At 56.1% G+C, this 22334-nt stretch overlaps 1 long non-coding RNA gene across 2 annotated transcripts; it reads right to left on the reverse strand.

The window, feature by feature from the left end:
• Positions 1-21109: 21109 nt before the first annotated feature.
• Positions 21110-22243, reverse strand: LOC307051975. 2 transcript variants are annotated; one of them, XR_013810843.1, is made up of 2 exons: positions 22116-22243; positions 21110-21412 (listed from the first exon to the last, which is right to left on the reverse strand). It is a non-coding gene; the product is annotated as an uncharacterized lncRNA (long non-coding RNA). The 2 variants fall into 2 exon arrangements; XR_013810844.1 differs by lacking the exon at positions 22116-22243 and adding an exon at positions 21788-21973.
• Between the last annotated feature and the right edge of the window lie 91 nt (positions 22244-22334).

A 22334-nucleotide genomic window follows, 5' to 3' on the forward strand; every position in this document is an offset into this window, starting at 1 on the left:
CGGGACAGCTTGCTGCGCCTGCCTGACACAAGGACAACAGACATCTGCAGGAAGGGCCGTCTGCTGACACGTGTGTCGTGTCACATTTTATCACAGTCGCCGAAACGAAATGAAACCAAATACCCAAAGTCGTCGTCTCTGGTTATCTCTGGGTGGTGTGATGGTGAGCAATCTTTGTTTCTCTAATCCTTTCTATGTTTCCCAAATGTTCTACGATGAGCATTACAACTTATCCCAAAAAATGGTTTTATAAAAGTTGTCATCAAGTAACCCCGGCCCTCACTGCTGTGTTTTCCCCAGAAGAGAGGACCTTACATGGGGTGGCTGAGTTAGGGCTCAGCCAGGGTCAAGCGGAGAGTGAAAGATAAGAAAGACCCTCCTGGAGAGGAAGGGGGGAAGACGACGGCCCGGGGGCACCAGGGGCACCGGGTGGGCTCACGGCGGGCAAGGGGCAGTTGGCTGGAACAGTCAGGGAAGCTGGCAGCGGGGGAGGGACCCCGCGGTCCATATTCCCAGGAGGGAGTGAACCCTCGGATCCCAAGGGCAGGGCAGGCACAGCTGAGGCCTCGTTTCGCGGGAAGCCCCAGCCCCCTCCTGGCCCTTCACCCCCCCCACCGGACTGAACAGAGGGGCAGCGGACACTGCAGGTCCTTCTGAGGGCGGGTCTGGGCATCGGGAGGACAGAACAGAGGTGCGTACAGGGGTCACTCCCACCACACGGGGGTCCCTCCAGGACACGCCGACACGGAAGCAGACCCATGGGTGAGGACGTGGCCATAACTGCCAATCGCTGACCTCCAGAGCTTTGGGAAGGGTTTGCCGTTTGGGTGCGGTTTCCCTTATCTGCTTCTCTGTAACCAAACACCCCGAATGTGGTGCCCCTTGGCCGGCATGGGGCCGGCGGGGGTCCAGACCTGTTACACCGTGCTGGCCTCCTGGAGGCCAGGCCCCTTCGGGCCAGTCTGGGAGGTCCCAGCAGGGCCATTCTCTGAATTCTCTGGAAATATGTACAAAGGGGGAGGCAGCGGGAGCCGCATCCAAAGAGCAGGTCTGAGAGGCTTCCTGGTCACCATGTCCTGGCACAGGCGTGATGCAAACCTCCCACCGCTTGTGAAAAGGAGGACTCGCTGTGGACAGACAGACGCGGCCCTGCAACACCCACCTGGCTGCAGGCCGTTCTGGCAGAGGGACAGCTAGACGTCCCCCAGCCGTGGAGCTTTCTCTGAGGTGAAGCAGCACAGCCCTATTTCCCACAGATTGTTTTTTCTTGATTAAAAACTGATTTTCTGCCGTGCTCTCAGAATTGCTTTTTATTGCCTTTGGAGGAATAGAAGGGAGAGGAATAAAAAATCGACTGTAAATAATCTTCCTCGGAAAGGAGACTTGAAGAGAACGAAACCTAATTTGTCCGATTTTCTTTTTTGTAAAATGAGCGCATACTTAATGAAAACGGTTTATGCTGTGTGTATATCATCTTTATGTTCTGAGGGAAATGCGGAGAAATCGCAGTTTCAAAACATGCCCGTGATCAACGCAGCAGCAAAATAAGCCCAGCACGGCTTCCGTGGAAACCCCTCTGCACACCAGGGTGGCTTTTTTTGTCCTCCTCACCCCCCCGAGAACCCAAAATTCAGGAAACATACACTGTATCCTACGTGCTCAAGCCAAACCTGGATAATCTGTGGCGTAGTTGAAATACTCAGATTACAGCAAGCGCCCTTTCAAAATCACATATCTCCTGTTTACTGTAAATCCCTTTACTTGAAGGAAACTAACAATTTAATAACATGTCTCCAGGCCCTGCTCTGATGGGTCGACTGAAATATAAGATTTTTAAAAATGAGAAACAGCAGACAGGAGAGACGTCCTCTAGGACCTGGGAGACCCCATGCGCAGGGCCGAAGGCGAGGACCTGGCGGGCAGCGCTGAGCCAGCGGGTCACCCCTGAGCCGGGGGAGGGGCCGTTCCCCCTCCCCTGAGGAGTCTCCAGATAGGGCAGAGCTTGTTCTCTGTGGACAGTGGAGGTGGCTCCTGTGGGGAAGCAGAGAGGTAGGGGCTTCCCCCAGCCCTGGCAGCCGATCTGGGGTCAGGGAGCCCCAGGGTGGACCCTGCCCACAGCTGCCATACAGCCTGGCTTCGGGCTGGGCCCCCGGCCATCGCTTTGAGCACGCGGCTTTGCGTACACCTCAGCCGAGGAATCCCCGTCTGATGGAGCCCTGGTACCCGCTGACAGGACGCAGAGGTTGAGGGTGTAGACCACAGGGCAGGGCCCTCCGACCCACGGCCGCGCCGACCACCTGGCTCTGCTCACAGCTCCACGCTCTTGCCTCCCGATTTCCCGCCACCAGACGGCGCTCAGGGACCCAAGGGACAGGCATGCAGGGGGTACCCCACCAGGCATGCACAGGGCATGGCCTGGAGATGGGCCCCCGTGTGGCTCTTAGGTCATCGCCCCTGCCAGCCTGGCCTGAGGGGACTTATGTCCCCCCACAGGGACCCAGAGGTGCCATGGGGCAAGGCCACACAGACAGAGAAGGGACACAGGACGCTTCTCCCACAAAGGACGCTGAGGCTCTGAGAGCTGCAAGGGCTGAGACCGGACTTGGAACAGGCTGGGGGAGCGGGGCTGCCGGCGCCCGACTTGGCGAGACCCGGGTGCTGCAAGAGGCGTCGGCATGTCCCCCACCACCCACGTCTGGGAGGAGGACAGTCGCGGGTCCTCAGGCTGCAAACTGTCATCAGTGCCACTGTGCGTACTGACTCCTTGGCCTGCTTCAGGTCAGGCTTGGGGATGAGGACGAGCAGACTGACCACGGACAGGTAGGTTGTTTCCACTGCCCCTCGTCCAACTCCTGCAGAGACGCTGGCCCAGCATCCATCACACACCTTACGCATCAGGAGAGGCCGTCTCCTTGGCCTTTGGATCCCCAGCAGCACCAACCTCTGGCCTGCGGGTCCTCCAGGTGTTGGCTGCACGGAGGTCTGCTTGGGAGACAGCAGCCCTCCCCTTGCCAGTTAGGATGCTCACTTACGAGAATGACAGTTTGTGGCTTGTTCTTCCAAAGCTCTATGTGCAAGAAAATCGTGGAAATTTTGGCTGCTTGATGGTAGAAGCAACCAGCTGAGCATTCTGGTTCTCCGTCAATCCCCAGGTCCAAGCCAGCATTACGCCGGATGAAAGCGACCGTTGCCTGAATTTTCTCCTTTCCGCTGTTCTGACTTATCACCATCTTTATATCTCAAAGTAACGAGAATGATCTTTTTTATAACATGCAAACATCACTATTTTTAAACCCCTTGGCGTCTCCCCATATTAGCTCTTGCAGTAAAGTCCAGCTCCTCGCCGGGTCCCCAAGTCTCTCTCTCCTCCCTCCCCCTGCCCTCTCACCCACCTCCCCGCGCCACCATTCCTTGAACTTCTGGGAAACCCAGGCAGCTCCTTCCCTTTTAATCACTCTCTGACTCAATCTTGTCCTTCAGGTTTCAGCTCAAATATAACCTCCTCCAAGAAGTTCTCCGACCTCCTGTCTCAGATGCCCCGCCTCCACTGCTCTCCACCCCTGCTTGTCTCCCTGGAACCTCCAGCCTGGACCCTGGACCGATGCTGTCACCTCCCTCCAGGACATAAGCTCCACGTGGACAGGCCTTCCTGGCTTGGCAAACTCACTCGTTTATACATAAAACAGATGCAGAAAAGAAAGATGCTGCTGACCTCATGCACCTTGTTTTTCATACTACACATAAGCATGCACGTACCTATGCGTAGATTATACACATGCATATGCTTATACCTATGCGTGTATGTATGCATAAGGCTTATATGTGAGCACCAAAAAAATTAAAATCCTAATAAAAGCCTGACTTGCTGGCACTGTGGCATTTTAATCTTCTTCAATCCTCCCATAATAGGGAGAAAATTTCTAATTACCACCCGTTTTCTTTGTAATTTATCATCTCTGATGCTGGGCTTGGCCTTGAACCAAGCCCTGGTCCCACTCAGGCGATGAAATGAACTGACTTCCAACGTCCAAGAGTGTTTTTCAGAAACACCGTGGCCCGGGCTCCTTGAGGGACAGTGGTCACATCTTGCTGATGAGCAAGAGTCAAAACTCTGTGCTGCTCAGTGCAGAGGTGGGTTTCTCCACATACAAGGATGCAGTTTTATGCAAATCAGGATTTCAACCACCCATAGGGACACAGAGCAGTCACCTGGGAAAAGGACGCGTCCCCAGTCAAGCAAGGCAAGACGACGGGTTCCCTTACCCTCTGTCCGGTGTTTCTCACTGTAGGGCCATGGATACTTGGGGGCCTCACTGTTTGCTTGTGCACCGCACCCCCAGTTCCCACCTCCTAATTGAATAGAATGGAAGTGGAACAGAATGTGGCCTAAGGCACAGGCTTTAACACCAGACCCACTGTGTTCTAATCCTCTTCTGTCTTGCTCTCTCTCTGTGTGAGAGACTGGTAGGTTACTTCACATCCCTACATCTACTAACTCATATGCAAACTGTATAAATATCCTGAAAGTGTGGTTTCTGGGACTGGATGAGATAAGACGTTATCTTACCCTTGGTCCCTCTCCTCCAAAAGAGCAGAGCCTGAGGCAAGGGTCTGCGTGCACATGGGAAGGTGAGTGAAGAGACAGGCAGGGGGTACGGTGAGCGGTGAGTGACAGCTGTCACCAGTGCCAGAGTCGGGAACACAGCGTCTGGAAAGTACTTCCAACAACTGGATGACCAAATTCGCTGACCGGTTTCCACCTTTAGCGTTTAGGCTCATTCATCATTTGGGAGAAAAGAGGCGTGGCAAGGGGAAGCCAGCAGGGCAGAGAGTGACCGAGAAGGAGGGATAGAGAACCAAGGGGCTTCGGGGACCGCCAAGTCCGCCTCTGCGGGTTCCGGCTCATCAGAAGGTCGTGTCTGTGGACAAACGTTTGTCTCCCTGGTGGATGCTGGGTTCCCGCTCTGCCTTTCCGCTCCAACCCCACAGCCTCCCAGCAGGTAACTCAGATCAAACAAGCCGGCGCGTGCATCTTCTCCTTTAATGGAGAGAAGCGTGTGTCTGTCCCACGCCTGGCTCACCCCCAGTTGCTCGCAGCTGTCCCTGCCGTGCGGCTCGTCAGGTTACAAAGTCTAACTCCACGGCTGGTGCAGGTGGGTACTATCCTTCTTCTTACACAAAACTACTCACTACCTACTTAATCTACCTGGAGCCGGTGATCAGAAGGCAATCAACTAAACCAAGAAACAAAATCGGGTCTAAGAACTCAATTTCACTCTTACTACTTACTTGTAATGGAAACGGGTTTAACCTCTTCTCGGCTGAGTTGAGTTAGTGGTGCCCCAGAGACCATCAGAAGCTCTGCTCAGTGTGAGGTTGGGAGGTTTAGTTGGTTAAGGGGACCCAGTAACCCAGCAAAACTGTACACTCGGAGAGAAAGTTCAAGAACACAGTCACGAGAGACAGAATTTAGGATTTTCTTGGTCGCGAGCATCAAAGAGCCTAGCCGCAGGCTGGCTTCACCCACAGTGGGCTCGTCACCCACAGTGGGGGGTCATGGGCAGCACGGGACCTGCTCTGACCCCCTCTGGGCCCTTCTCCATCCTTGGGCCGCAGGGACCATGTCCAGCAGAAAAAAGAGGTCCTCTCTTTCTCTTTTCATCCCCAAGAAATCTTATCCAGAACCCTGAGCAGACTTCCCTTTATCCCTCGGTGGCCAGCACTTGTCACACGCTCGTGCTGGTGGCTGGCAGCTTCTGAAGTGGCTTCCAGAGGCCCCGCCCCCTGGCTTCAGGTCCTCCCTGTGGGTGTGGGCTGCACTGGTGACTCAGAGGTGATGTCCATCACATCTGAGGTCAGGCTGCACACATCTTAGGAACAATCTGTCAGGGTGATAAATCACTAAGCCAATGCTTGGCCAGTCACTGGGGCAGGGAATCAGGATTGATCCTTGGAGCTGGGGGAAGTGTGAGCACCTGCCCAAGCCAGGGTTTCCCACGAGGGAAAAGATTAGGCAACTGGGAGTTGCACACTGCTTGGGGGAGTGACTGTGAACGTCTGAATTCATTCATTCCTTCATTCAGGCCCATCTTCTGAGAGCGCACTTCTCCTCCGGAAATAAGCTACATCTTAAGTAAGTGTTAACAGTGCCCTGTGGAATTTTGTGAGCCTGGGCCCTGACAGATGATGGTGGGCATTGCTTCCCAGCAAGCAGGAGAGTTATTTATCTCATGCCTGGCATTGGGCTGAGCTGTGAGTTGATGCACTGCTGGCGATGATGTGCTGTGATGAGAGCCTCTTCCACGATACACTACGATTCCTGTTATTGGCTGGATCTTCCTGAAGTCTCAGAAATGTGGCAATGGATTAAACCATGGAAAAGTGGTCGAGTGAATTTGGTTCCTTTTCTCTGTCAACTTGCTGGCAGACACTACTGAAGAATATTTTTCCAATGAGGTGCTTATGAGAAACATTTCTGAGGACCATAAAATCAATTGAGTGTAGAAGAGAAAGCTCTTGTTCCAGGAAACTTTGCTAGAAATTCAGAGTAAAGGGACGCAAGGAATAAGCAAAAGAAGGAGAAGGAAGGCAAACCAACAAAGGACTCTTCAGCCCAGCATCCAGGATCACCAGCCCCAGCCCAGGCCGAGGGGGCGGGGAGCGGGGGGCTGCGTGGCTATACACGTGTGTGTCGGGAAGTTCCAACAACACATACCAACCAGCCTTCCTCTTTAACCAAATGGCTATGTCAGGTGAAACATGAAACGGGTGACAAAAATGAGTGGGGTCTCCAGCTTTCAGAAAAGTTAAGTCAAGAGGAAGATTCACCCCTCACGTCCCTCTCCCTAGAGCTTCCAGGCTGACAGCCACCTTGACTGTGACCATCCAGACATGCTCGGGGTTTCCTTGTTGGAAATGTGCTTGTCATCGCAGACCTCCTGGGAGGGTTATCTGGGAAGCACGGGCCTGGAGGACCAAGCCAGGATGACCCTGGGGTCCAGGAGGAAGGGCTTGGCTGGGGCAGCCAGCTCTGACCTGCTCTGACCCCCACCCCAGGGACCCAGCAGCCGCTCCTGATGGGTTTCCGGTTAGGGGATTTGGGGTTCTAACAGAAAAAGGGTTTTAACGTCCACGTTTCTCACAATCCTTCCCCTTCGTGCCACTTCAGGCGGGATACGAGCCCCAGACCACCTACACCGTCTGCTTCCATGTCTACCCCAGCAAGATGCCTCATTGATAGAGTCCTTGACACAAACCACGGTACTTCTCACACTCTCGCCAGGATGTCCAGGTATTGTGTCGCTTTAACGAAAACCACACCTTTTTTGCAGAGGGGTGGTGAGGATAAAGATCGACCAGCCTCTCTCAGACGATGGCAGCAAAATTCATTTTGAGAAAGAGGAACATGTTTTCTCAATAGCTACCACAAAATGTTATCCCGTAATATAAAGCAGGATTCCTTTTTATGGATCAAAACATTATTCCAAGAATAAATATGTGGAAAATATGAAATGTGGATGGAAAACAAAAGTGCACCCTTTCCATGGTGACGATTAGACTCTCAGGCTAGACTCCAGCCCCACGTGAGAGCTCAACGCCCCCGCGTGGACCCCATGCCCCCGGGGAAGCTGACAGGACAGCCTAGGGCCCGCTGCACCTGTGAACAAACCTGCAGTCCATTCTCCATGTCTTAAATGCAGCGACATGGTGCCCAGGCTGTGGCCTAGGAAGAGCACTTGTCTGTAAAAGTAGCCTGTAAAAACAGGACTTGAGGGAAAAATTGCTAATCCCGGGACTGGGACAGGAAATATGCAAGATGAGCCCAGAACCTGCTGCCGTGCCAGAAATGAGGGCGCCCTCCAAGACTGCTTCACCAGGAAGAGGCTCCCGCAGCCACAATGGGACACTTTAAGCCCCAATAAGGACAATAGCTGCAACGGATCAAAATACATGAACCAGGTTCACATCCAGGAGGTGACACTGACTCACCAAAACAATCCCTTGTTTCTCGCCTTTGGCGGATTCTGAGACATTAGCTCACTGTTTGCCTGTCTCTCCCGTGCTGGTGGTGGATCTGGGCAGGCCGCTTCTGACAGAAGTGTTCCAGCTCACAGGGGCAGAAAGATTGGGAAAGTTCCGACGGCACCGTTTTCCAGATCCTTGCTGTCTTCGGCAGTGGTTACCAACATCACAGGAAAAACAATACCCCTTTGAATGGAACTCCGCGTTCAAAGTAGCCTTGCCCACGCTGGACCCAAAGCTGATCAGGTTTCCAAATCTAACCGCCGATGCACAGGAAGTACAGCAGACAAAGGAGAATGTTGATTAAGTCCATAAGGACAGGGTCGGCCAAAGCAGGAACAGAGGAACTTCGACAGGACAAAAAACCCCGCTTCTTCTTCAACAGCAACAAAACAAAACGGCTGCAGAAAAGTGAAAGACAGACGGGAAGTCTAAACGCTCAGAGGAATTTAGGAGAGCTGTCAGTGGAGCACAGGTCTGACCCTCATGGAATCCTGGGGTTGAAACAAACTGGGAAAAACAGGGAAGTGCAACCCTGATTGAATATTTGAGGATATCAAAGAATTATCGCATTTTTAGGTGTGATATTTGTCCTGGGGATTTTTCATATCTTTTAGAGATACTGAAATATTTACAGATATGATGCCCTGAATTTGCTTCAAAGAAAACAGGTTGGGGACAATGGGTCAGATTTTCCATGAATTATGTAAAAACTGTTTGATCCACCTGCTTCTCCTCTCCAGTCTATGATTCTCTTTATCTTTGTAAATGTTTGGAGCTTTCCATAAGCAACTTTCCAGGGAGAGCTAGCGCCTTCATGATCCCGACGTGTGTCTTCTACTTTGCTTGATAGGATAGGCCAAGGGCATAGCCCTGCACACCATGGGGCCACGCAGTTCCCCTGCCTGTGGTGCAGGCAGGTCCAGCCACGTCCCCTCTGAGCGGCTTGGCCCTCTCCTGGGTGGGCTGCTGGAGAGCCCCCTGCACTCAGTAACAGGGTCCCTGCAGCCCCGTGGAAGCAGGAACAGGTGTGTCTCAGTGTGGCTCCATCTTCACACCTCAGGGAGCAGGCTGTGACTCCAGGCCACCACTGTGGCTTTGCAAGCCTGCGGGCCATGTTTCCCGGCCTCTGACCCACTGAGGCTCCGCTGGCCACTGACAAGAGGCTTCTGTGATGTCAGCCTGCTGTCAACTAGAGGCCAGATATGAGGAGAGGCACGAGACAAAACTGAGATCACAGGTGAGCATCGAGATTAAAGCCCACCACAGCTGGTGGGGTGGAGCAGCCAAGGGCACACCATCGTGGCATGTTGTCAGTGCCAGGATCACCCAAGAAGCCTGTGATTTGGGGGGATTTAACAAACTTGTAAGCCACGGTCGGAGGCCCACTGTAACATGGCAATATCAGACCTAGAAAGCAAATCAGAGGCGAACACACACATCCCGTAGGCGAGGCAGCGAGGCCAGGCAGATATGCATTGATTTCCTGTCGCGCACAGGCTTGCAGGGGCCTCAGCCAGTAGGAGACTCAGCCCTGCCGTCTGACGGTAACGCTTCGCCCGCCTCGCCGTCCAAGACTCAGCTACGAGCTGTGTTTCCCGGAGTCGCAGGAAAACACTTAAAACCACCATCAAGTTGGACACAACGTTCTATTTCTGGGCTTCCCATGAAAGCATCCCCTCCCGTATAATCCGCCCCTCTATCTTCGTGGCGCATTTGGCTGTGATAAATGTGGATGCTTCCATCTCCTCAGCGAGCTCCTCTGTGCCGTGGCAGCTGCAAAGACAGATTTGTGTAAAATGTAAGTTTGCAAACTACTGGGTCAATGGTTTTTGAAATTTTTAGTCCGTAGAAAATTTCTCAGAACTCATGATCTTTCAGACCACTTGGCCCAGCGTCTGGTCTGGGAAGAAACCCTTAAGAATTAAAGAGAATCCCAAACTCCATGGATAAACAACAAGGTCCTACTGTAGAGCACAGGGAACTATATTAAATATCCTGTGATAAACCAGAATGGAAAAGAAAATGGAAAAGAATAGATACATATGTATAACTGAACACATTTTTGGACAGCAGACATTAATACAACATTGTAATTCAACTATACTTCAATCAAGTAAGTAAAGAAAGAAAGAAAGAAATCTGGGCAGGGGGTGGAATAGAATTAAAGGGAAAACCAGCAACCTTTTCCCAGTGCTGTGAGGATGCTTGCCCTGACTGTGAAGACCAGAGGACCCAAAATCAGATGCCTCCTCTTCCAACTGGTGACCGACGCCAGTGGTCACGGATGCCTGGTGTTTGTTTCAAGGGTGTCCATTCTGACCAAAATGACGACCACTCCCCAACCCCAAAGAGAGGCATGACCTGGGCACCAAGAGCCAGTGTTATCTCAACGAGGGTGGAGGAGGGTGGGGGTCTGGGAGTCTAAGATCTGGCGAAGGTCCACCAAGCCCCTCCAGGGACTGTGGACACAGCACAGACATCCTCCTCCACACGACACCCAAGGCCAGGGCAGGAGTCCAGCCAGGTTGTGAGCCTGATGCTCTGGGGCCAGGACCCCAGTCCATATTTCAAAATTCAGAGACCCTGCAGCTTGTCACAAGACGTTAGGTGGCCTGGAAAGCAACATCTCTGATGACTTCATTTTTGCTATTCTCCTAGCAATAGACCATCCTACAGACAGGACACAGGACAACAAGAAAGCCCTATCTGGGAGGGGGACAGCTTGAGCTGCAGGTTTCGGCCAAGACGCGGAGTCCCAGGCCATGGACGCTGCGTCGGCCTGAGAGTCACACGGAGCAGAAAGCCTGGCCCGAGGCTGGGCTCTGTGATGGCCTCAGGCTGCGCAGGCTCCAGGGGAAATTCTGAAGATGACCCCTGTGTACACAGAAGCCTGTTTCACATGCGATGAAAGTGGGATGTTTAAATGTGGTGGCTGCACCTTCTGGAAGGTGCAATTGAAAGAGTGTGCAAACTCTGAGATAACGTCCAGGTAACAGGAGCTCTGACATCTCAGGAGGAAGCAGCAGGCCTCCCCAGGCCTGGCAAACCTTGTGAGTGATAATAGGGAGAGTGGCTCCCATTACAGACCCCTGCCTCACACATATCACAAAAGATGTACATGTCAGATGGATCAGAGGCCTACATGTGAGTACTGAAATTATAAAAATAGATGAAGGCCAATGGGGAACACGACTATAAAACATAAATAAGTAAATAAATAAAGGGTAATGATAGATTTGACTATGTCAAAATAGAATGTTTCGGGCTTCCCTGGTGGCACGGTGGTTGAGAGTCTGCCTGCCGATGCAGGGGACATGGGTTCGTGCCCCGGTCCGGGAAGATCCCACATGCCGCGGAGTGGCTGGGCCCGTGAGCCATGGCCGCTGAGCCTGCACGTCTGGAGCCTGTGCTCTGCAACGGGAGAGGCCACAACAGTGAGAGGCCCGCGTACCGCAAAAAAAAAAAAAAGAATATTTCTGTTAGGCAAAAGACAATAAATAATATTAACTAGTATTTAATATTGTCATTTAAAGTATTGAACATTGAATACTAGATAAAATATATAAAGTACGTAGTATTTAATATTATTATTTACTATTAATTTTGTAAGATTAAATATTCTTACATCCCTTAAATTACAAGAAAAAATACTTTGGTTTTTTCAGGCCGCCCTAGACTTTCTCTGTCCTTTGTGCTTTGGGAAACCTGGCTTAAAATGCTGAGTTTCATCATCGTTTTTCCATAAGAATTCAGAGCTTGCAGAACAGTCCTCTCTCCCCCAGGCCTGAAATCCTTGTAACTAGCAGTCAGCGCAGTAGCGGGGCGTCACCCAGAGTCCTGCCCCCAGAGCTCTATGCAGGCAGCTCCCAGGCAGTACGGACACTCCGGCAGCCCTACGGAGAGAGGTCCATACAGCTGTGGAGTGGCGGCCAAACGGTCCATCTCCTGGTGGGAGGTCAGAGGGGCCAGAAATGGTCACAAATAGAAGCTGTTTATTTCTTTTTTTCTTTTTTTTTACATCTTTATTGGAGTCTAATTGCTTTACAATGGTGTGTTAGTTTCTGCTTTATAACAAAGTGAATCAGTTACACACATACACATGTTCCCATATCTCTTCCCTCTTGCATCTCCCTCCCACCCTCCCTATCCCACCCCTCTAGGTGGTCACAAAGCACCGAGCTGATCTCCCTGTGCTATGCGGCTGCTTCCCACTAGCTATCTATTTTACATTTGGTAGTGTATATATGTCCAAGCCACTCTCTCACTTCGTCCCAGCTTACCCTTCCCCCTCCCCATATCCTCAAGTCCATTCTGTAGTAGGTCTGTGTCTATTACTCAGCCACAAAAAGAAACAAAATTGAGCTATTTGTAATGAGGTGGATGGACCTAGAGTCTGTCATACAGAGTGAAGTAAGTCAGAAAGAGAAAGACAAATATCGTATGCTAACACATATATATGGAATTTAAGAAAAAAAAAAGGGGGTCATGAAGAACCTAGGGGTAAGACAGGAATAAAGACACACAAATAGAAGCTGTTTATTTCCAAGTTTAGCAACTTCCTTGAAAACATCTGTTTTTCCGTGACTATGAAAGTAAGGAAAGAATGCTTAATTTTTACTTCATCTTTAAAGGCATCGTATATTTTGCCCTTACCTTATACCTTCCCTTTAAGATAACGTTTCTGCCTAGTTGCTTTCTCTGTACTGAAAATTATAATATATAATTACATAATAATATACAATTACCATTTTGTAATTATATATTACAGTTATAGTATGATCACATAATAATATACAATTATATTATAACATTATTAACCTGACTTGCAAAAGAATAAGTGCATCCGGTAGACGGGGTAGATGGTGTTGCTATAACAAACAACACCAGCAGATCAGTGGCCGAAAACGGTGGTGGATTCCTGCTCCTGTGGCCTGTGTACCCAGCCAGCGGGGCTCATTCATGAGCCAGGCCCGGGGAGCCTCTGCCTCTGAGATGCTGCTGTTCCCACGGGTGCCTCTCTCCCCAGCTTCCATGTGGCAGTGACATGGGTCACTTCTGCTTATGTTTCGCTGGCCACAGGCAGTCACAGGGTCACACCTGACCCAAGGCGGCTGGGGAGTGCAATCCACCCTGTGGGCAGCCACGAGTGGCCCCCAAACTGGGCAGGAAGCGCTGACCCCATCCCTGCAGCTCAGCACCTACTCACCGCAGTTCCCTGGCCAGAGGTGGAGCCAGCTGGGGACCAGAAAACTCCAGCGAGGTCGTGACCGCGGTCCAGTCCCGCCTGCACAAGTTTCACTACGTCCTCAGAACGAGCAAAGGTGAGAGAACCTGCTATTTCTCAGACATCTCATCAGGAGGCCAAGTCAGAGGAGAGATTACCTGGGGAAGAGCTGGTCTGATGGTCAGAGCCCCAGTGAAATCCACAGACACCCCCAAAGCTCCTGACAAAGCTATGCCAGCAGAAGCGCTGCCGGCTCCGACCAGGAGAGACAGAAAGAGCACAAAGGAAGGCAGGTGGCTGGGCCTCAGAGATGCGTAGCTCCCTTGGGAAGCTGCAGCCGCCCGGGCTGAGTCTGCGGTCACATGGTGACATGGGGACAGTAACCAGCGCAAATCTCCCTCCTGGCGGCAGGGAAGGAGGGTCAAGCTCAAGAAATAAACCAAGGCCACGACGTGGCACTTTAGGACACCCCTGTGTCATGGGCTGGATTGTGTCCCCCCAAATTCACATGTTGTCACTCTTATTTGGAAACAGGGTCATCACACATGTAATTAGTCAAGATGAGGTCGTTAGGGTGGCCCCTAATCCAGTACGACTGGTGTCCTTATAAAAGGGGACGGTTGGACACGGACACCCGGACACATGTGAGGAGGCTGTTTTGTGACGGTGGTGGCAGAGGTCAGGGGCTGTGTCTCCCAGGAGGGCGGGGACAGCCCGGGCCACAGGGTCCAGGAGAGGGGCCTGCACGGCTGGAGATAGCAGCCCTGCCCACACCTTGGTCCTGGACTTCTCGCCTCCGGAACTGAGAGATCATAAATGACCGTGAGCTAAGCCACCCGGTTATGCAGCCCCAGGCCGCTCACACCCCGCCTGGGGGGCTGCCCTGAACCCCGTGCAGTGGCAGGTCCCGAGCAGAGCGCCAACCCACTTCTGTCCCAGGGCGCTGGCCGTGGTCCTCTTCAGGAGCTTCTGTGTCATCTCTCTGTCATTCTTCAAACAGAAACAGAAAATGAAAAGGTTGCTAAATGTATAAGAAATGTTCACTGAGTCATTGATCTGGACACTTTTAAAGTAAAACAGTTAAGTATTTCTGCTGCACTTTGAAGTCGGCCAGGATCCTTGCCTCCCTGCGGGTTATTTTGTAGCCATTAAGAATATGTTCCTTTTATCTGGGGCCTTCAATTAATTGAATTTCAAAAATACTCTGAAATGTTTTTTTTCATATAAGAATCAGCTAAGTCCTGGAGAACATTCCCACATGATTTACTGCCACAGTAATGAAAAGCCGGTGTGTTACACTGGTCGCTGCTGGGGCGCCACCGACTACGCTGGGGTCTAACTCGGGATTTGTAGTGTTCCCTGGACACCGGGGGACGGGGATACCACCTTCAGATGGCTTTGGACGTCAGCACACCCCACGAGTCACCCCTGGAGGTGGACACACCAGCTCTCCCAGGACGGCTAAATGCAAACTCGGCGGGGCGGGAGCAAGGCGCTCCTCCCCACCAAGACCCTGCAAACCTCCTAAGGGCAGTGCACTGCTGGGGGCGTGGGCTGGAGCCTCCCACAGACCACCGAACCCCAACCCCCACTGGGAGGGTGGAGGAGAGGTCGAAATGCCCAACCGCGGAGGGCACCTGGGGGAGCAGCTGGGCGTCACGGTGCGCTTTTCCTCCGAGGGACCAGAGTGCGCCACGCCTCCACCGCACCCTCTCCCTTATTTACTGAGTGACCTGTGCCAGTGCCACTCGGTATCTTGTCGCCTTCTATCTGTGAAAGTATCTTCTGCACACAGTTAGAAGAGAGCGGCCCACGTAAGTGAGTGCACCGGGGAAGCAGCCATGCCTCTTCTCTCCACCGTGGGGAATATATTTTTTCTTTGTGCAAATTCCTGGCAGAGGCCCAGTGAGGCTCCTCCTTGGAGGGTCCCTCCCCCATCCCCCGTCGGACGTGCACTGTCTGGGGAGGTCCCTTACACGATACTAGCTAATACCAGCTCACGCACTGAGTATACACGTTTACATTCCTCTTCTCCCTGCTAAAGATTTCCTTTTGTGACACTATGTCAAGGAATTCAAAACAATATTCCAATTCCAGGGCAACGGTATGTACTGTTACCTTTCCCTACAATCTAAAATAACATCCTCTCCTTTGGATGTCTTTTTTGGGGACACTGGTGATTCTTGAGGCCGTGCATGGTATGTTTTAAGTTTAAACATACAGACCACAGACATTGTTTGGATTAACAGCGTTTCACTTTTTAATAGTAGAAATCTCCCTAAAATCTGCTGACACATTTCAACATCACAGACACACATATTCCTGAAGTGAGGGGAAAAGAAAAAAACTTTCCAACCTTTGCTGCCTTGGCCTCCTTCCAACCTCACGAGGAAGGGAGGTGAGACAGGGAGGCATGACGCTCACTGCCCACCCGTCCCCTCAGGGTCACTCTGTGCAGTGGCCAGGCCACAGGTCACCAGCTCTAACCCGGACACCACGCTGCTCTGAAAAAGGAAACACGCTGACATTCTGCTTGAAGTAATTCCGAGTCGGGTGCTGCACTTCAAAGGGGGGAAAGGAAGGGAGAAAGACTTCCCCTGCAGCCCCGGGGCTGGTGGGGAACAAGGTCCCAGGGGACCCTTTGCAAAGATGAAAGGTGCCGCTCTCCACTCTGCAACCCTGGGATCCGGACCTCATCGTGCGGCTCTGCTGCTGAGCCGGGCCAAGGAGCCTTACCGAGGCCTGGGCCCTTCCAAGGACAGCAGTATCTTTGGGACACACAGTGGTCTTTTGGAGGCTGTCCTCCCTAGGACCAGTTCTTGCGGCCTCCCCCTCGGCCTGGGTGAGAGCCTCTTGCCCTCCCTGGGTCCCCAGGGAGCAGGGGAGATGAGGCCGTGGACCCCCGGACCCCTGGGCAATGGCGCCACCAGGGGCGGTGTTGGAGCCGGCCCAGTCAGCACCAGCACGGGCTCTCAACCCCCAGATGCCTCTGCAAGTCGCAGCAAGGTTCAGGGAGGGGGAGCATGCAGGCCCAGCCAAGCCCTGGGGGCGCGGAGACTTTTGCTTCAGAGCGGCTCTGCCAACAGGAAGAACAAAAGAGGGATTGAAACGTGCTCCCTTGGGGAGCCAGGACCGACCAGAAGTGGGGGTCACAGTGTGGGGTGTGCGGCCCTTCAGAGAGGCCAAGGCCGCAGACTCGCTTTCGGACGGGCCACTCCGCCTATGCCAAAGAGAGACCTTGCCTGCCAGGGGTATTTCCATCATTTCCTCAGAGCCAGGAGGGCCTGGCAACGTGGCAGGAGGGCTGGGGCAGCTCCCTGCCCTCGAGGTCAAGGGCTGAGGGGCAGAGGACGGTCACTGATGCTCTTGGTCACTGGGTCAGGGGTCCAGAGCAAGGTCAGGCCTGACGGCATCGAATTATGGACTTCGGGGGAGTCCAGGGAAGGGAGGCCCTGTCCCCCAGGAAAGGACAATGGAGCCACACTCCCAGGCTGGTGTGGTCTCCAGACGCGCCTGGTGTGGTTGGGGTTACAGAAACCCAGCAGGACGGCAGCCTTTCAGGCTGCCAGAGCTCCCTAACTCCGTGGCTGTTGTTGAAAAGGCCTCGGTGAATGTGAAATGAGTTTATCACCCAATCAAGGTCATAAACACAAAACCTGCCTTGCTCATCCTTAGCTATGAAAGGAATCTTAGTTCAGGTGAGCTCTGAGGGGAGGGTGACGTGCCTGTCCCTGTTGGCCCCAGGGCACTGCTCAGAGCATCAGGCACAGCAGGAGGGATGAGATGGAGGGAAGAGAGCCGACCACCACCGGACCACAGACTGAGACCCAGGCAAGCCCCTCCCCTCCCCAGGGTGCAATGCGCCTTCCCTCCCTTTCCGCTGGAATCAAATGGCTCCCCCCACTCCATCCTTACCAAGAGGACACCCCCCCCAACCACCCTTCCTCAGCCCAGGGAGTGGGCTACAGTGACACGCACCTCTGGGTGGATGCCTACAGGTCTGCAGCCTGAACGGGGCCCACGCTCCTGTTACAGAGCAGGCCCAGAGGCCAAAGCTGGGTACTTCCCACAGAAGCCACTGGAAGCTCTGCACCCAGCACCAGGGCAGGAAGCCAGGGGCTGGTGCCCCCCTTCTTTCTCAGTGGAAGCCCTGTTCCATGGGGAAAACGAAAAGATGGCAATGCCTGGAGACAAAGCCAGCACCAGCCCCGCACACCAGCGGTGAAGCAAGCAGAAAGCACCGCCTTTCCCGCCCCTGCAGAGCTTTGGAAAACAAGGCGTGGGCGGTGAGGGGACAGCAAGTAACTTTTTCAGACATCACCCAAGTCGACAAACCTTAAAGGTCATTGCCTGCCCGCGAATCGCAGGACAAGCAAGTTCGTGGTTCTTTGAAGTGGAAATGATGAGGGTGGGGGAGGACACCAGCGCGAGGGGTTCCAAGCGGACTGAGTGAGGGTCAGGGGTCAGGGAGGCCCAGACCTGGGCCCACCACGGGGCCTTCCCCACCAGCCTCAGGCTGCAGAAGCACTCAGGCTGTCCACGTGGACATGTGCTCCCAGGCCAGAGGCCCAGCCCAGTAGGGCTCTGGACAGGCCTGAAAAAGCTCCCCTGGCAGGTGGTCCGGTCCTGCGCAGGTCACAAGCTTGCTGGTCCCCAAGCAGTTTCTGTCACCTTGATACACTCACCTCCACCTGCCCAAGCCTCGTGCCCATACCAAGACTCCCGCCCCGCCCAGGGCAGCAGTGCCCTGAGAGCCTGACCAGGTGGGAATCAGTGTGGACCCAGTGGGAAAAGTGGGCTCCACTGGGGTGAAGGGGCACATGTAGGGTAGGCCCGGGAGCCAGGATCCCAGCCTACTCGGAGGGGTAGCTCGCAGGCCTTCAGCGGCCAGGCTCTCAGTGGGATCCCCAGCGCCGGGAGACTATGGCCAAGAGGGACTGGGGAGGGAGGAGGCGGGAGGAGGCGGGACTAGGGGGCGCTGTCTCCGGGCGCGGCTCCGGGCTCTGGAGGCCCCAGGCAGCGCAGCCCGGGCACGGGGAGGGCCCCCGAGGGCTCCTGAGGAGCCCCAGGCCACCTCGAGCGTTTGCCCAAATCGAGGCTACCCTGCTCCGGCTGGGGTGTCCGCTCGACCCAGGCGTCCCCGCCCCCACCTCGCCTCCGCCCCCCGGCGCCCCTCATCCGGGCTCCCGCGCCCCGCGCACCCCGCGCCGGCCGGGCGGAGGGGAAAGTTGGCGAGCGCGCGGCGTCCGCGGGGGAAAGCGTTAATGGGCGGCCGGGTGGGAGCCGCGCGCTCGCTCGCCCACGTCACGCCGGTGCGGGCTCGGCTGACGACCGCGGCGCCTGGGGACGCCGGCGCGCTCCGCTCGCTCGCCAGGTGCTCCGTCTGGAGATGTCTCCATTAGTTGTCGCCCGCTCCCCGCCGGAGCGCGCGCGCCGAGCGGCCGCGCAGAGCCCTCGCGGGCGGCCGTCAGCGGCCCGGCGCCACCGCAGGTAGGCGAGGTCCCCGCGCCGCCCCCGCCCCGGGGTTCCGAGACCCCTCCCCTCTGCGGGGGAGGCGGAGGCTCCGCGCGGCCGCCGAGGGGCGCGGGCGGCGGCGACGGCGGCGACTCCCCGGTGAGTCCCGGGCTGCGCGCTGGTCCCCGCGGCCCCGGCGCCGGAGCGGCGCGGGCGGGCGCGTCCCCGGCGCAGGTAGGGAGTGGGCTCAGCCGCGCAAACTTTGCTAGGATCGCTCCTGCGCTGGGGGCGCAAAGTTTGCTGCCCGCTGGTGGGGTCTCTGGAGGCCGCCGCGTCGGCCGCAAGTGGCGGAAAGCGGGGGGCGGGGGGCGGCGCGGGACGCGGAGGCCGCGCCGAGCCGGGCGCCTGCGCTGGGACACCCGGCTGCCCGCCTTCCCGGCTCGGGCGGCGCCCTGCGAGCCAGCGGCGGGGCCGCGGTGGGAGAGCCGGAGGGAGCGGGCCGGAATGCGGGGCGTTTCGGGAGGAGGATTCACCCCGCGCGCCTGCAGCTCGGCCCCTGGCTTCGCGGTGGACCCCAGAGGAGAGGCTGCGAAGGAGCGACCTGCCACCCTCGGGGTTCGCGAGTGCGGCGCACGGACACCTGGAACGCCCTGAGCCCCACACCCCGCACGGGTGCCCACGAGCAGTGGGCGGCCCGCGCGCCTCCAGGGCTCGGCCCTGCGCCTTAGATAAGAAGGCCCCTGCCCGGGGCTGTGAGCTCCCGCCCCTGCCCTCTGGCTCGGGTCAACTTCTCTGGGCTGGAGAGAGCCCCTCTCCCCACCCCCCGCGGCTCTCGATGCGGGGGACCGCGGTGGCCCCCGGGGCCGACTCTGGGAACCGGCCAAACCGCGGGGGCTCAGCTGGTCTCAGGGGTGAAGCCCCGCCGGGAGCGGAGGAAGGTCTGGACGCGGCCTCTGTCCCCAGAGCCTCTCCGTGGTTCCGACGGCCGACATCATCCCCGGGCAAAAAGGGGGACCTGCGGACCCCTAACATTTGGGGCTAATCGTCCTCAGACCCCTTCGCCCTGGGCTCCTCTCGAGCTCAGCAGACAGTGGGGGCACCTGACTAAATCCTAGCCGCCGCCCTGCCCGTGGGGAACCTCGTGGTTTCTGGCAGGTCCTGCCCACGGGTGTATTTAGAGCCGGGGGTCCCTCGAGGGACGTGGGCTCAGTAAGCCGCGTCTATGCAGGTACGTGGAGCTGCTGGTGCCTGAGATTCTGACACTCTCTTCTGTCTGCTCTGGGAAGGAAACGGGGTTCCTCAGCTCAAGGCTGGGCCTTTTTGGAAAGAGCACGGGATCCTTATTCCTATATTACCTAGGGTACAAAGATGGCCCAGAAAGTACCCGGGTTCCGGCAGACAGGTTGTCAGCGGGGTGTCAGGGGTGTGCCCGCCGCTGGAGACAGACGGGCTAACGTGGCCTCCATGGGACTGCGTGAGCGGCCCGCAAGGTCGCGAGATTCCTCCGGCAGCCCCAAGCTACCCCAAACGGGGGCGGGGCGGCCCCTCACGCAGCAGACTGGGCTGGGCCTGGGGCAGGAAGCGGAGGATCAGGGCGCAGGGGCCTGAGAAAGTGCCGCCGGTGCGCAGGATTTCAAGATCAGGGAAAGAAGGTGGCCCGCGAGAACCGGGCGGGCGGGAACTGGGAGTGTCTATTTACGCACTCAGGCTGGAAAGGAAAACCAGAGAACGTAGCAGCGATGGTCAAGGCAGCCCCTGAAACCTCTCCCCCAGAGGTCCCCACGGACCGGCTGTGCCCACCCGGCTCTGAGGGTGAGCACGTCTACTCAGGTGAATGGTGGCGTGTTCAGGGGGTGCTGTTCCCCGCGAGCTGCGGCCCGAGTCTCCGGGGAAGGAAACGGAAGGGAATGCAGGCCTGGGCGAGGCCCGCGCGGCGAGCGGTAGCCCCGAGGCGCTGGCCGCTGGGACCTGGGCGGTGGCTTCCTCCCCGGCGCTGAGCGCTCACAATCGCCGGGGCCGGGGCCACGGCCACGGGAATGGAGTGAGGAAAGGGTGCTGAATGCCGTCCTCCTATGGAGATTGCTGCTCCCTGAGCCCACAGCCACTCCTGCGCCTTCCTGCCCCCGGCCTCATTACTGGGGGAGAGTGAGTTGTTTGTAAACAAATAATGGAAAGTAGGAGGATGTTCCGTAAAAGCCTCAGCAGAAGCCAGAAAACTGGAAGGAGATGGGAGGAGGGAGAGTGGGGGAGGGAGGAGCAGAGGCGGAAGAGGGAGAGAGACTGAGACTCGTTTCTGCCCAGAAGCCCCGGTGGCTAGTTTCTTATTATTTACAGGAAGGTGATATTAGCAATTCAGGTGAGAAAGAAAGCAACACGGCCGCCACGAAATCAATACAGAACTCCAAAACAATTATTAATGTCATTTGACTCGTGTTCTTTATATATCTCTCCCGGCTACAGACGCTAAGCTGTCTGAATAATTTGCATGGAGCGTCTATTCATTATTTCCGATGCTTTTCCTTGCAAGCAGCTCGGACGTGGCCGGCTGCGGTCCAACAGGATCGGAGAACTCGCACTTTCATCTGTAAATTAAAGCAATTACGCAGCAGATATTATATGATGCGCACTGTGGTCTCCAGATACTCATCAATCACCTTCAACCGAGCTGTCAGAGCGGGCAGATTTCGTTTCTGGGAGGCAGGCTTGCAGCTGGGGAGAGGGCGAGAACGTCGTCATTAATTAGAGGGTGACCCCGGGGCGATTCACAGGTCTGAACCCAGAAATCTTTCCCAGCAAGTCTGCACAGCGCCGCCATGCACGGCTCCCTCCCGGCGACCGCGGGAGGCCAGGCCGGGCGGGAGCGGCAGGGGCGAGCCCGGCCCCCGGAGGGTGGCGGCGCAAGAGGCGGGCCGGGGTTCCGGGTGGCCCGGGCGTCCCCTTACCGCCTGTGCGCTGGCCGCCACTCTGGACTCGGGCAAGGGCCCAGGGCCGGGACTGGCTGGGGAAGTGCTGGGGTGGGCGCTCGACTGCTCCCCTCACCGCTCCCTGTGCCCTGGGCAGGGAAGGGCGCCCCCTCCCCTGTACCTAGGCCCGAAGGTCGCCGGGAGGAGCGAGCGCAGCAGGAGGGGCCCCGGAGCCGTGTCGGGAAAGCTGCTCGTCCGACCGCGCTGGGCTGTCTGGCAGTCCCGGGTTGAGCCGCGAGGGGCAGGGGGAGGCTGAGGGAGGGCGGCCCGCGGGAGCGGGTGGGGGAGCAAAGGGAGGGCCCGTGCGCCGAGCTGGAACTTGCTGGATGAGGAGGGGGTTGTTCCCCGGGGACACGGCGGCCGAGAGTGGCAAGCCCTCTTGGCCCACCGAGCCCTGGGGCGGCGGGCTCTGGGGAAGGCCCAGACCCACACACTGAGGGCATTCTGACCTCCAGATGCAGACGCGCTGGTTCTGGAATTGCGGCCCGGTGCAGGGTTCGAACTGATGGGAGGCTTTGCTGAGTCCCGGGTAAACAATAGTGGGGCCCGCGCCGCCTTCCTCCGCCGCGCGCCGGCCCGCGGAGCCGCCTTCCTTCCACCTGGAGGGGCGCGCGGAGAGCGGAGGCCCGGCCGGCCGGCCGGCTGCGCCAGCGCGGCTAATCTTAACT

The sequence above is a fragment of the Hyperoodon ampullatus genome (genome assembly GCF_949752795.1).
Source record: "Hyperoodon ampullatus genome assembly, chromosome: 4".
In the NCBI taxonomy this organism is placed as follows: Eukaryota; Metazoa; Chordata; class Mammalia; order Artiodactyla; family Ziphiidae; genus Hyperoodon; species Hyperoodon ampullatus.